This window comes from Geotrypetes seraphini, chromosome 1, assembly GCF_902459505.1.
Source record: "Geotrypetes seraphini chromosome 1, aGeoSer1.1, whole genome shotgun sequence".
In the NCBI taxonomy this organism is placed as follows: Eukaryota; Metazoa; Chordata; class Amphibia; order Gymnophiona; family Dermophiidae; genus Geotrypetes; species Geotrypetes seraphini.
In genome coordinates, this window is record NC_047084.1 from 461,799,832 (window position 1) to 461,815,391 (window position 15,560).

The 15,560-nt window shown below is 42.9% G+C and overlaps 1 protein-coding gene across 3 annotated transcripts in view; it reads right to left on the reverse strand.

The window, feature by feature from the left end:
* Positions 1-15,560, reverse strand: part of TFE3 (transcription factor binding to IGHM enhancer 3) — a 101,876-nt gene that overhangs the window by 60,174 nt on the left and 26,142 nt on the right. Inside the window, exon 1 of one of the 3 annotated variants that reach the window (XM_033923004.1) lies at positions 7,388-8,075. The exons of 1 other annotated variant lie outside the window; for it this stretch is intronic. The gene's annotated coding sequence lies outside the window, so the exon portion shown is untranslated. Of the gene's footprint in view, positions 1-7,387; positions 8,076-15,560 lie in introns of those variants that run through there. One more of the 3 variants, XM_033923002.1, reaches the window with a different exon arrangement.

Consider the following 15,560-nt stretch of genomic DNA (forward strand, 5'->3'; position numbering starts at 1 on the left):
GCGGATGCTGGATAGGAGGAGCAGGTAAGGGAGAAGGGGTACTACTGGACAGAGGGGAGTTAAAACGGGAGCAGAGAAGGGGTGTTGCTGGACGGGGGGGAGGTAAAAGTAAGGGAGAAGGGCTGCTAGCATCCGTAAATGTAACGGGCTAAAAAACTAGTTGGTAATAAAATTGTAAACAACATGCAACATTCCAAACTTGACACTTGAACTTATGAAAAGCAAAAAAAGCCCAAACAGTGACCGTCAGTCCTTCAAATGACAGTGTAAAATATTATAAACACCCTCCACAGAATGGGAAGCTGCTCAAGTGTCAGATAATTAGAGAGTAATGATGTTTCCGATTGCTGATGTTTCAATCATCCTTTTTCTTTTATAATCTCTACCATTTAGGCTGCTCTTGTAGCAGTGCAATTGAAAACAAAAGTTGCGACATTGGCTTCTATTTTCCAGGTACTCTAGTTTATCACATATGGGGGTTTTACTAAACTCAAACTTCTGTTATTAGCGCAGGGAGCCGTGCTGAATGCTTCGCACTGCTCCCGACCCTAATAGGAACTCAATGAGCGTCGGGAGCTGCAAGGAGCATTCAGCGCAGCTCCTTGCACTAATGAATGTCGGAAACAGCTCCCTGCGCTAATAACCGCTATTACAGTTTAGTAAAAGGGAGGGATAGTGAGGAATTTATGACCCAGACTTCTTGCAGCTGTTTACCTAAGGTCCCCAGTGCTTCAGCTTGTTTATCCAGGTACTGTTCTGAGTCCTTCACCTGGTGTCCCAGTTCGGTAATCTCGGTTCTATTTCTAGAGGTGGCAGTATAGAACATTTTAATAAACTATAAACTACAATCACAGCTTCTTTGAAGGCCTCAACAGTCCCAAACATATCTGCCCTTGGTTTTTCATCTTTACAGAGAACCACTATTACCACATCTTCTAGCAATGAGTTCCAGAGCTTAACTATTCGTTGAGTGAAAAAAATATTTCCTCCTATTTGTTTAGAAGGTATTTCCATGTAACTTCATTGAGTGTTCCTTAGTCTTTGTAAGATTTAAAAGATTTTTTTAAAAATCAATTCACTTTTACACTTGTCATTTTCTGTATGAATTTCAGATAATTAAATCCTCAGGTGACGAAGTACTGATGGGCAATTTCACTGACCCTCCCCTGTCTGCCTATTCAGGGTCCTCCTCCCAGCAGCTTCCATGCACTACAAGTCTTCAAGCGAAGGATGAAGGATTGTTTCTATACATTACTGTACAGTATTTATTTATTGGATTTATTAACCACCTTTATGAAGAGATTCACCCAAGGCGGTGTACAGCAAGTACAGTTCAACATAAAACCTACAATTTTGTTAACAGCATAATAGTGGTAAAAAAAAAAAAAAAAACCCTCAAATACAATACGTGAGGTAAATTCAAAATCATCAAATTAAAGCTTAATAATAGAACTACCATGAAACAATTTTTAAAATATATTTATAACAGCACTGAAATTCAAATAAGAAAGCTATAATACAATGTCAGCATAATATGTTTATGTTTATTAAAATCTGATATTCCGCCAAGCCTTGCAAAAGTTCTAAGTGGAATACATATATAATACAAACTTAAAACTAAAATGAACTCCATGGCATAAAGAAAAGACCTTGGGCTCCTCTTACAAAGGTGCAGTAGCGGTTTTAGCGTGCGCTAAAATGCCGCGCATGCTAGCCGCTACCGCCTCCTTTTAAGCAGGCGGTAATTTTTCGGCTAGCGCGCGCTATAGCACTAAAAACGCTAGCGCGCTTTTGTAAAAGGAGCCCCTAAGCTCCTCATTCATATCTAAAACACAATCAGAATCCATTCTCGCAAAAAAAAAAAAAAAAGAAGATTAATCAGTGGGTCAGTTGCCTGTGAATCTCTTGAATTAATGAATATGTTCATTCAGAATAGAATCAGTACCATAATACTTATGAAACCACCAATAAGTACACATCAGAAAATACAAATAACATAGATATGATGCTAATGCTTTTCTACAGCTTATCCTATAGCCAAGGGTCCAAGTGCAGTTATCTTCATGAAATATTAAGGGCGTTTATTATTCATATACTGGTGCTTCATGTGCTGTTGACGTGGAGCAATTTGAATGCAACTTTCCTTAGAAGTCAATGCTCAGCATCAATATCTGTCTTATCATTCCCTCTATAATTCCCCCACCTGAGCAGTGTACTGATGCATCTTCTTGTTCAGTTTGTCTGTCCTGACTAGATTGTAAGCTCTTTTGAGCAGGGACTGTCTCTTCTATGTTTTGATGTACAGCTCTGCATATGTCTAATAGCACTATAGAAACGATAAGTAGGAGGAGTAACATGGCTCTTGCGCCTTGACGCTCCCTAGGTCCAAGGACAGTCAAGACCATCTAGAAGTGATGAAGCCTGGCCCTGGAGAACCTTCGGCTGAAAATGGGATTGGCATATCCCAATAGTCATTCTTGATGAAATGCCAAAATTGTTTCAAGCTAACATCAAGAGGTCCCATCACTTTGATAGGTAACAAGGGAGGACCAGGCAAAAAGTCATTAGCTTCTGCACCCAGCATGGGCCCTGCTTGCTCCAATATTTTCAGTGATAACATTTCTGAATATAATGATGGAGACCAATACTCCCTCTAAGGATTGACTTGACGTAAGCAAAAATTTGTCTTTGTGAGCAAAGGACTTAGTTGACATGAGCAACAAAATTTCTATTACATTATGAACAATGGTTATCACAAGACTGGAAGTAAACGACCATGTAAAATCTGTCAGCGATGCTCCAAAAATGTATTAGCGATTGTTCATATGCTCAGCTTAGAGGGAACAGAGGCAGAAATACAGATGATGCAAACATCAAGTGCACTGAATGAAGAGTAAATGGCAACGAAGCGTTCATGATTTTCAGCATCAAGGATGGATGGAGGAGTTTCTCTCACATTGGCAATTCCTACTAGTGCTGCCTGATTCGCCAATTCATTTTCCCAAAAAATAGGACTTACTGATTTAGTGACCAACAACTGCCCCCTCCCCCCACCCTGGTGAGACCTTACATACCTCTAGGCCTCCTGAAGCAACAGCAATGGTGGCCGGCCAGCAGAGCCAGCGCTATGAACAGGCTGCTCATGGCCTGCTCCGCCGGGGCCTTCCTTCTGCCACGTCACTGATGATGCAACAAAGGGAAGCCCTGGTGGAGCAGGCTGCAAATAGCTTATTCATAGCGCTGTCTCTGCCTGCCAGCCACCACCACCATTGCTGTTGCTTTAGGAAGCCTGGAGGTATGTCAGGTCTCACAGTGGGGGATGGGGGAGGAAATCAGTCAGGAAGTGCTGCATAGGGGGATAGAAGGGATGGAAGGCTATTGCACATGGGGGAAGAGAGAAGAAGAATTGTTGGACATTGGGTGGGGAGAGGAAGGGAGAGATGCAACAAAGAGGTAGAAACGGGTGAGAGGGACAAATCCTACATATGGTGGAGGGGAGGGAGAAATGCATGGAGAAGAGAGAGAGAAATGTTGGACATAGGGTGGAAGGCAGGAAGAGATGGTGCACGGGGAGAGAGAAAAAAATGTTGCACATGGTAATTGAGGGGAGGAAGGGAGAGATGTTGCATGGAGGGGAATAGAGAGGTTTGACCCAGGGCCCAAGGCAGGGAGAAAGAGAGAGAGAAAGAAATGTTAAACAGTGGGAAGAAACCGAAATGTTGGATATGGCAATGGAAGGGAAGATACAGAGATGGAAGATGGATGGTGAGCATGGAGAAAGAAGAAAATGTCAAATGGGAAGGAGACCCTGGCGAGCGAGTTAACAGAAGACAAACAGAAACCATAGCCTGGGACCAACATGATTTGAATAATAATATGACCAGACAACAAAAGGAAGAAAAAATATACTGTAATCACAAAATAGAAAATAAAATTATCAGATCTGAAATGTGTATCCTGCCAGAGCTAGTGCTAAACAGCGAGTGTGAGATAGGAGAGAAAGGAAAAGTCTTTTTTATTTTGTTTACACCACAGCGCCGGCATGGGGTTTGAGTAGGCAAAGGGGGGGTGGGGTGGGCGATTATGCTACAAAACAAACCTGCCAGTACATTTGAAAAAAAAGTCCAAGCAAATCAAATTGAATCAAAATATCAATTCAATAGGCCAAATCAAATCAAAAATTTTTTTCCTGATTCTAGCAGCACTAGTCCTACACCACCAAATATCCCTGCACTGAGCGAAGCATAGTAGGATCTAGCCTTTCCCTGGAAACACCTTCTTGGTGAAGCCTTGTTCTTTATGAAACACCCTCTATTTTGGAAGCATTTAACTCCTGGGAGTAAAAGACCTCTGCCCTTCCTATTAATTGGAGAGGAATAGTCCAGAAAGCACACTGAAACTGCTCCTCTCTCTGATTTCAGTTGGCTTAGAACAGTGGTCTCAAAACTCACGGCCCACAAGGTACTATTTTGAGGCCCTTGGTATGTTACCATTGTTCTGGAACGTTGCCCGCCTCACTGCTGTAAACTCATGCAAGCGCTTTCCTGCATCTGTACACGATTGTGAGGTGGAGTGGAGAGGACAATCGCGTACAGATGCATGAAAGCGCTTGCATGAGTTTACAGCAGTGAGGCAGGCAACGTTCCAGAATGTAAGGTAACCACTGGAGGCAGTGCAGCTTGTAATTTTGTGAACTCTCACGAAATTCGGCACTTCTCCTGGCGGTGACTGATGTAATATGGCGGTTGTGTCCAGTGCTGGAGGAGATGAGAGCTGAAGGCGGTTGCAGACGCGACCACCGGACACTTAAGGCAAAAGTCAGATATCGATTCCCCCCCCTCTACAAAAAAAGCCTAGAGGACTACACCAAAATCTTGTCTCTTGCAGTTGATATTTTAGATTAGAATCTAAATCACAATTTCATAAGAACATAAGAACATAAGCAGTGCCTCCGCTGGGTCAGACCACAGGTCCATCTTGCCCAGCAGTCCGCTCCCGCGGCGGCCCGAACAGGTCACGGCCTGTCTGAATCACCAGAAGGGGCTCCCTTGCCACCTTGGTTTCCCATTGAGTCTTATCTTCCCATCGAAGTCCTAACCCTCTGGTCTTGCACATGCACGACCTGGTTGGATTTCTATACTTATTACTTGGTTTGCTTTCTATACCTGTGTTACATCCCAGCACCTCTCTCAGTATCCCACGATCCCCCTATCCCTCAGGAATCCGTCCAATCCCTGTTTGAATCCCTGTACCGTACTCTGCCTGATCACTTCCTCCGGTAGCGCATTCCAAGTGTCCACGACCCTTTCGCATTAGGTAAAACTCTTTACAGTTTATAAATCTTTCCTTAATTGCTTCTGATAATTTCAGCTATACACAGCTGAAAGTAGTGCAACATGCAGAAAATGAAAAACTATTTAAACTTCACTTTCTGCATGTTGCATTGCTTTCAGATGTGTATAGCTGAAATTATCAGAAGCAATTAAGAAAAGATTTATAAACTATAACGAATTTTACCTCATGCAAAGTTGTCATTTATTTAATAAGACATTAACTATTTTTTTCTGCGGCCCTCCAAATACCTACAAATCCAAAATGTGGCACTGCAAAGGGTTTGAGTTTGAGACCGCTGCCTTAGAGGGACGGCCAATGAAGAGACAGAAAAGGCTTTGGGAGCAACTGAGGACATGCAGCGTATGTGTCTTCAATAGACCTTTTCCAACCACAAGTGCATCCTTTTGACGCCACTCACTGTCTGTCTACTGGGGCAAAATCTGCCAACCAAGTCAAGATCAATTTTCAAGAAAAAACTGGATAAGGAAAGAAAGGGGAAAACATCAAAAGAGTGTTCCTTATAAAAGTACTGTACTCCAGAAACAAAGGAAAACAAAATCAAAAACCACGCTTTCTCTCTATGACTGGAAAAACAAATATGGAGATCAGAATCATGTCCACACTGCAGCTCGGTTGAAAACAAACTAGGCAGACTAGTTAGGTAATGGCTGTGCAGTAACTCCACAGCAGCGTAATTCATATCAGCGTCATCAGTCAATGATATCCTGTTCTATAATCAATTTATCCCTACTGTTGAAAGAAAATCAAGGTAGCTCTTGGCAAATGGCTAAATACTCTTTCACCCAAGTGAAATCAGAGAGAGTACATTCCAGGGAAAGAAGTTAAAGGAACTCACTGTGTTTACAAGGTGATGTCAGTTCTGCCACAGAGGCTTTAATAGCCTATATTTTAAGAAGAGCAGTAAGTATCAGTGGCAGGATTAAGTAACCAGGATCCTAGTCTTGTATTACAAGAGAGAAAAGCACATTCTTTCCCTCTCCTTGCAACAAACTTTTTCCTTTAGAGCAGGGGTGTCAAAGTCCCTCCTCTAGGGCCACAATCCAGTCGGGTTTTCAGGATTTCCCCAATGAATATGTATGAGATCTATTTGCATGCACTGCTTTCATTGTGTGCTAATAGATCTCATGCGTATTCATTGGGGAAATCCTGAAAACCCGACTGGATTGTGGCCCTCGAGGAGGGACTTTGACACCCCTGCTTTAGAGGGAACTTACATTTAATAAAATACAAACAAATATGGAGAGCCCCCCTCCCCGGCATCCCTCAAAAACCTCGCCAAACATGCAGAGATACAACCATGATTTTTGTGTACAGCTCATATTATTAAAATAATTCTCTCAACAAGCAAATGTTACAGACATCAGGTTAACCTACTGATGGGTGAAGCAAGCTAAGAAGAAAAGCCAGAGTCTAAATTCAACACTCCTTAGGCAAGTCACTTCACCTTCTCAAGTACAAAACTTAAATCCTGTGGAGACGGCACCTAGCTACTGTACCTGAATCTGCAGCTTATTTTGAGATTAGACCTAGAAAGGTGAGGAATTAAATCAAATCTCAAGCCATTTACCATTTAATATCCACATGGGCTGCCCTGAAGCAAGAATCCCAGTACAGCTGTTATCCCCGGTAAAAAAAAAACCACCAAAAAAAAACACCAAACCTTTTAAAACACACACTCCATTTCTTAATCCTCACCAAGAATTTTTCTTTCTCCCTCCTCAAAAAATACATTCTATATAATAACACCAGCGATACCAAGCACCACCCTAAACAGCACAAACATAGATGACAGCCAACGTGTAGGGGGTGAGTCTGGGCAGGCCACATGGTCCCAAAATACCCCCATTATTACTACACATCTCTGCAAGGTGCTGTGTTACTGTTTACAGGGCCACATTAAAGCAGCAGTGACGATCTCTCCCCCCAAAAAAAAGCAAAAAAAAAAAAAAAGCACCAAATCCGTAAGCTTAGTTTGGAGGCTAAAGAAAAAAAAACAACACAAGCTCAAGTGGCTTATGTAATGTTTACTTACACCGCAGGACAGGAAGAGGCCGGGCACAGACTCTCCTGGCACTCTTGGAAAGATTTCTCTGTCCACGAAAAAGGCTCTCACACCAGTTCCCGGGCTGTGATCATAGTAGCAGAACCAGCTGCCCTCATTTCCTGGTTGTAGATGTGTCTTTCCACTCCCCGTTTTGCCATTTTGAGGAAGCTGCGAACACACAGGCGAGCAAGAAATCCCACACGCATAAGCCAAGGCTGTGAAAGCTGCCCTGCGCGGTGGATGGCGGCGCAGACCATCACCAGGCCCCTACTACAAATCCTGTCTCTTCTCCACCTTAGACGTCCAGTTTCGGAAAATGCGTCTGCCTCTTCTGTTTTAGGTCTGTGCAGTGAATGCGTGCAAAACACTCGATCTCCATGTCTGTGACTAAGAATAGAAACGTAGACTCGGGAGGGAAAAAAATGACACCTGCAGTACTCAGTGGAAGCCACCAGGGGGTGCAAAAAAAACACGAACAGCCATGCAGTGCTCTCGTTATTCTTACGGTTTATACCAGAGGCGGGTTTGGGCTTATAACCTAATCAAGACAAATACTGTAATAGTAAAGAAACATTTCAGAGCCCCGTGCAGGTTTTGTACTAAGTAATATCTATATGGCTTACAAGTATGGACACCTAAACAATTGAACTGAGCCCCATGCATCATTATCTCCCAGGGGCTGTTTACATTTGTACATGACCCTCCCCTGACCCCCTCCAGAACAGCCCAAACCCAACTGAGAGCAGCAGAATGCACCTGACAGCAGGCCTAGTGCTTCTGAAATCTGTTCCTCTCCTGCATTCAAAGCTTACATCAATTTTCTGACCTACTCACTGGTGACAAGAATACAGGAGGGGATGCTGTGTAGGGCCACAAACATATGAATGAGTCAAAACGAAGCCAGGTTAAGGCCGACTGATGCCCTAAGCACAGCCCATCAATAGTGTTCCTCAGCCCTTCCATTGCTTAATTGACATTTAAGAGTCAATAAATTTTGTACGAGTGCAGAGAAATATCATTTATTGTATGACACTAAACATCATACAGTATATATTTATGATGATTAGAAAAACACTGAAATTCATGTTAGATAATGGGTGTAACCTCCGAGATGCCCCCCTTCCCTTGGTGCCCTATGCATTTGCTTATTTTGCTTAATGGTTAATCCAGGGCTGATCCAAGACCATAGTCTACTTTTATTTTCAGTGCCACCAGAGGCACCAGAAGCCTCCCCAGCCCCAAGAGCCAATGTCCACTCCCTGTATGAGTCTGCGACTGCAAGAATAAATAGGAAAGGTGATCTTTCCTTCCCTTCCTCTGTCTCCCCAACTAAGGAGTCTTCAAAGAGAATTAAATCATAGGGAGGGCCAGAGCCTTGTGTGTACCTTCTGCTGCAGGCTCTACTTGTCTCCTCCCCCAAAATGGAATCTACATCATGAGGAGGAAGACAAGCAGAGCAGGCAGCAACCCACACAGGGAGACAGCAGAAGAGAAGGGGAACCTTTCCTATTTGTTTTTGCTGCCATGGACTTGGGCAGGCAGCAGCCCAACAGAGGAATCAATGAGTGTAGGTGCAGTGTGCAGTGGAGGGAGAGAAAGAGATGAGGCAATTGGGGGATGAGGTGGGAAAAAAGGAAGCAAGCCTCATGTGGTAGGGTTACCATATGGCTCCAGAAAAAAAAGAGGACGGATTAAGATATCCGGGTTTTACTTCCATTGCTTTCAGTGGAAGTAAAACCCGCATATCTCAATCTGCCCTACTTTTTCTAGAGCCATAGGGTAACCCTACTCATGGGGGAACAGACAGGCAATGTTGGACGAGGAGAGAGACAGAGGGGCTTGCACCCAAGGATTTTAACTTGTACTAACTACCCCACCCATATCGCCTCGCTCCACTTTAGCATCTACAAAACATCTGAGTCACCAACCGCCTGGTGCTCTCTAACACCCCACCCAATTTTCTCACCATTGGTAGACCACTGGCTCCATACAGGCAGCTGTACTGGAGACTTCAGGACACCATACATAGAACAGCTTTAGTTGTGGGCAGAAGAATATCTGCAGTGGACCTCCAAGAAAACTGGAGATGATTCAATCCAAAAGTTCAGGAAGGTCCAAATGTTGACACAAGTCTTCATCTTGTAGGAAGCAAGGCTGAATTAAGATGACATGCTCAGTGGTGTAGTGAGAGAAGCTGGCGCCGGGGTGATACACTCCCCCCAGTATTTATTCAAGTCTTCTGCTCTTTGCTAGCAGTGAGCAGGATCTCATGCCAGCTCTTAACTGCCCTCTGATGTAGCCTCCTGGTCCTGCGAATAGGAAGTTACATCAGAGGGAGGGCTTGGGGCCTGCACGAGCAGTAGGTATGAGACCCTGCTCACTGCTGGCTAAGAACAGAAGATTTTTAAGAGGTACTAGGTAGAGGGAGGGAGAGTGTGCATTTATGATAACCCTCCTCCATCGCTGGGGTAGAGAAGAGATTCTGGGCTACTTCACTATGCCACTGGGTATGCTTTTAGATTATAGAACAAGGGTGTGATACAGTATGCACAAAATGGATGGGGACGAGAGAAATCCTGTTACATGAAGCTCTAGGTCTGATTTATGTTTGCAAAGAGTTGTTGTTTAGTATGTAATGTGTTTTTTGTTTTTTGTTTGTGGATTTGGTGTATTTTATAATGTGTGGTTTTATCCTGAAATCCACTTTTGTTTAAAGCAGAATTATTTCTAAAACCTGACGTTTTCCTGCCAACCTACGTGTTGGAGGACATCAGGGAAACAGATTAGGAGCATACTGGGGAGGATATGAAATGGTGAGAAATGTATATTAGTTGTTTCAAATATTTATAGACTGCAACTATCCACAGTTCTATGTAGTATACACTGAAAACATATATACTGTAATAAGATATTTAAAACATTGCCTACAAAGCATATGCGAGGGGGGGGGCGCTGAAAAGTTCTCTGTCCAAGCAAGAAGGGAATGACATGGAGACTTGAAGCTTATAAGTTATTCCACATATTCACCCCTAAGTTCAACACACTTGGCATATCGTGTCTGTAGTTTCTGTAACCTTCCCCAAAAATACTCTGATGTCTGGTCACTGAAATACTGTTCCGCTGCTGCAATCACCTCCAAATCACTAAAAAAATTGTCACCCTTTCAATCTCTTTTTAAGGTTTGCAAACAGAAAATAGTCAGTTGGAGCAAAATCTGATGAGTAGGGTGGATAGTCTATGCATTGAAACTCCAACTGCATCAAAAATCCATCATTTTGCCAGCCTTGTGAGTACACGTCTCCCTCGTTATTCGCGGGGGATACGGGCAGAGCCGGACCATGAATGGCGAAAAACCGCGATTATCCGGCTCTGACCCACCCCCACCTCTCTGCTGCCTTCCCGGCCTTACCTGATGGTCTAGAGGGCTTTCAGGGCAGGAGCGATCTTCCTACGCTCCTGCCCCGTGCAGATCGCCATGAGGAAATGGCTGCTGTGAGTTCCTGTAGTCTCTCGAGACTACGACGGGAATTCCCTACAGCCATTTCCTCATGGCGATCTGCACGGGGCAGGAGTGTAGGAAGATCGCTCCTGCCCCGAAAGCCCTCTAGACCACCAGGTAAGGCCGGGAAGGCAGCAGGGAGGTAAAAAAATATGGTTTTTATTATTTTCCCCCTCCCCAGAAAAAAATCGCGATTATGTGAAATCGCGAGTGCAGAAACCGCAAATGGGGAGGGGGAAGTGTAGGTGCAAAAAGAGAACTCCTTTCCGCAGCTTCCCTCTCCTTTTTTCTTTCAATGCCTCCTTTAATCGGCACAGCAAGTTACAGTAATATTCTACATTAACTGTTTAGTCCCTTGGAAGACAGTCAGTCATTACAACACCTTCCTGATCCCAAAACACACTGGCTGTGACCTTTCCTGCTGACTTTTGGGTCTTGAATTTCCTTGGCCTTGGAGAACCTAAGTGCCGCCACTGCATGGACTGCTGTTTTGTCTCAGGATCATAGTAGTATAACCATGTTTCATCAACAGCAACTAATTCCAAAAAGCTGGCACAAGCTCGCTGAAAATGCTACAAAATCAATTTGGAAGTATCCACTTGATGTCGTTTCTCATTAGCATTCAAATATTTAGGCACTCGCTTGGCTGACAGCTTCTGCACACCCAGCTGTTCGTGAATTATAAATCCAATACATTCCCTGGATATCTGTAGTGTCTCAGCAATTGTTTTAACCAATATTCGCCGATCTGCCAAAATCAGGGCATGGGCATGGTCAACAATTTCAGAAGTTGACACTGTTTGAGGCCTCCCAGACTGTGCTGCATCTTTGGTCTTCAAATCTCCATACTGAAAGTTTGCACACCACTTCTTCCCTGTGGAGTATAACGGGCATTTGTCACTCAATGTTTGCATCATACGTACATTCATGGATTTCTTGTGGAGTTTTTTTCTGTAGAAATAGGAACTTCATGATGGCTCAGAGTTTCACACTTGAAAATGCCATACTTTTCATTGGCATGAATCAATCAATGATCTAAAACAATGTCAAAACATAGCATTACGATTCTGCAAATTGGCCCTTTACAAAATAAAATAACACTCTTTTCAGCTACAGTGGCAAATAACGCTCAGAATTTAGAACGTTGGTTGGGCTAAGAACTTTTCAGCACCCCCTCATGGTTTTAGCAGTGCAATATTCAAAATATTCCTCCTCAAGGTACAACTTTCAATCACCAAATGGTCTCTTGAGTTACTGTAGTCTCCTTATAATCTGATTTGTTTCATGCGAAAGGCCCTGAAGGAAAAAAGACTTTTTATGCGCCTGTCAATCAATATTACATAGCATTAGATGCAGAAGCCTCGCACTTTCAGAATGCAGAGTTTTGTTATTTATTTATTCATTCAATTTTCTATACCGTTCTCCCAGGGGAGCTCAGAACGGTTTCCATTAATTTTTTCAGGTACTTGAGCATTATTCCCTGTCTGTCCTGGTGGGCTCACAGTCTATCTAATGTACCTGGGGCAATGGGGGAGCAGGTGACTTGCTCAGGGGTCACAACCTCAGGGTGCAGATAGGTAAATATGGCTTCCCAAATGATGTCATTAAAAGGTGCTTCTCTGGAGTATCTTCTGAAAATCATACATAATTGAAATTTAACATGCCAGAATACTGGTAGCCAATGCAGTGAAGAAAGAATCGGATTAATATGCTCAAACCGAGAGGCTCCAGCAAAGCAGACGGAGCGGAGTTCTGAAGTGATAGTAATGCCTTAAATATAGATGAGGAAAAGCCTAAAAATGCAGAATTATATTAATCCAAACAGGGCAAGAAGTCAGGTAAAGAGATGTGAAGAAAACAAATTGGGTTTGATCCGTGGACGAACTCGTGTGCACATCTACACAAGCTCACAAACTGCAACTGAGCCGTCTAGATGGGCCCTTCCAATTTATCTAAGGGAAGAGCAGAATCTTGAGAAATTCAAAAGTAACTTAAAAACATTTCTCTTTAAAGACGCTTTTGATAATTAACTAAACTCACCGCAGCTCAGATTATTTTATTATACTATATTATACAGTTTTTTTTTGTTACTCATTTTGTAGTTTTCCTTTTTTTGTTCTACTTTTCTATAATGATTTTGTATTTCATCTCTCCCCCTTCCTTATGTTTATAAGTTTGTAATGGTAATTTTTTTGATTTGGTATGTTAATATGTATTGTTCTGTCATGTATTGTTTCCCAGAAATTGTAATTTTAATTTGTTCATCGCTTTGAAATATGATTAAGCGATTAATCAAAATAATTATTAAACTTGAACTTGAAAATAATTATTAAACTTGAAACTTGGTTTGTTCCTTATGCACGAATACAGAACAGTCAGCTCAAGGATGGATCATCAGAGCATCTCATTTATATACATACAGCACTCAGCTGGGGGAATCAGGGAAAGGAGATTTTAAATACACATGGCTAGAGGGAATACACCTTTTTTTATTTTAAGACATAAAAACCATCTGGATAATCAAATATGAAACGGAAACCAAGAAGCAAGGACCGCAGAGAATTTAAGAGGGCCAAGAAAGAGTTAAATTGATGTTCTCAATGTAAGTGGAAACACCCTGTTTTTCTCATAATCACTTCTTGAAATACTGTACTACTGAGAAGTTTCCTAATAGAAAGAATACCCAAAGTCCCATTTGTTTATACCAGATGGAAGAGGAATAAAATATTTTATAACAGGGTGAGTCTATGGCAGAGCCGGGGATTAGCAGTGAAGCCCGGGGGGAATAAAAGGACTCTGTGTCAGGGGTGTACAAATGTCAGCCTTCCTCCTGTGCCAAAGAGCAGCACAAAGCCTCTCTCACTGATTCACTGCAGACTCCGGGAAGCCAGCCGACCTACATAAACTGGGACTTCTTGTTCAGATTTCGCAATCCCAAGACTTGGGGGGGGGGGGGAGGAAAAGAGCTGACATCAGCTGCAGAGGCCAAAGCAAAAAATAAAAAAAAATAATATAATCACATTTGACTCACTTCCTCAGCTTTTGCAAACTATTGTAAAAACAAGAGAAACCTCAATCAACCTAAGAAATGCAAAGTTAACATCAGACCTTCCTGAAGCAAGGACACAGGGCAGACACTGGGGAGGGGGGTTGTTTCCAATTTTATGCCATTTATAAACATATTTTTCTTAGAGAACAGTTTGGCTACAGGCTGAGGTTTTTTGCTTTTCCATTCACAACAAGGCCGCCTGCACTGAGCCAAAGAGCAATCAGTAATGTGAATTACCCTGCAGTGGATGGAACTGGTTTTCATCTTCCCTATATCACCTTCAGTCTACAGTATGCTGTCACAACTGATCCAGTGCACACGGAGCCACAACTGTACCCACCAAGCCAAAACTTTACCCACAGACCCAGCATAAGAGTTGGCAAGTACCCCAGCTCGACATTTTTGAATAATCCTAAAAATAAATAAAGCATGTCCACCAACATTATGACTATAAATATTCATAAAAATCAATTTGTTTTATCTGCCATTTATATGAGCAGCACTTTATTCATATACTGCGAGGCTTAGACAGTCAATACACTTCTCCCTCCATATCCGCGGTTTCCATTTCTGTGGATTCGCTTATTCGCAATTTTTCGGCTGCTGACTCCGCTCCCTCATTTTCGTCACTGAGCCAGGCGTTTCACAATGGAAATCGCTGCTCCCGGTGGTTCATGGAGGAAATCACTGTTCCCGGTGGTTCCTGAAGGAAATCGCTGCCCCCGGTGTTGTACGGAGCAAATTGCAGGTCGAGTTATTCACGGTTTATTTTCTTTTTCAGGTCTATTTTACTGAAAAAACGCAAATAACATGCAAAAAGTTATTCACGGTTTTTCGGTATTCACGGCTATGTTCTACCCGCATCCCCCGTGAATACGGAGGAAGAAGTTATCTCAGCCTGTCTTGCACCACAGAATGCAAACATGTCTTCCTGTATCCATGTCCTTTGTAATTTAAGTTCAGTAACATGCTACCAGCCCCCTCTTCTACAAAGCCACAGGGTAACGGCCCCGAAGCCCTTATAGATTTAAAGGACTTTGGGGCTGTTGCCGCTTGTAGGTCTCCTATAAAGAGGCTAAGTCAGGGGTGGGCAACTCCGGTCCTCGAGGGCTGGAATCCAGTCGGGTTTTCAGAATTTCCACAATGTAATAATAATAATAACTTTATTTTTGTATATCGCCATACAGTGCATGCAAATAGATCTCATGCATATTCATTGGGGAAATCCTGAAAACCCGACTGGATTCTGGCCCTCAAGGACCGGAGTTGCCCACCCCTGGGTTAAGTGCATCTTTTTTATGGGGGGAAGGGCTCTGTACCTGACATTTCAGGACACTATTCTAAACTCGTTTATTAAAATTCTTTCTCTAAGCCTCAGAATGCAATATGAATCTCTTACGGTTGCAGATGCCCTACCCCAAACCAGAACTCTGACTCCCAAAGAATTTATAACCAGTCACATATGATATTCGTGTGGTCCACCTTGAATCCTCCCCCTTCTCACCCACAAACTCCCTTCCCTTCCTCAGATCCATACTACTCATCTCTGAGTACAGTCACAGTTGTGATGCCGTCCACCAAAGTAAGTCGATAACAAGACCCCAATACAGAAT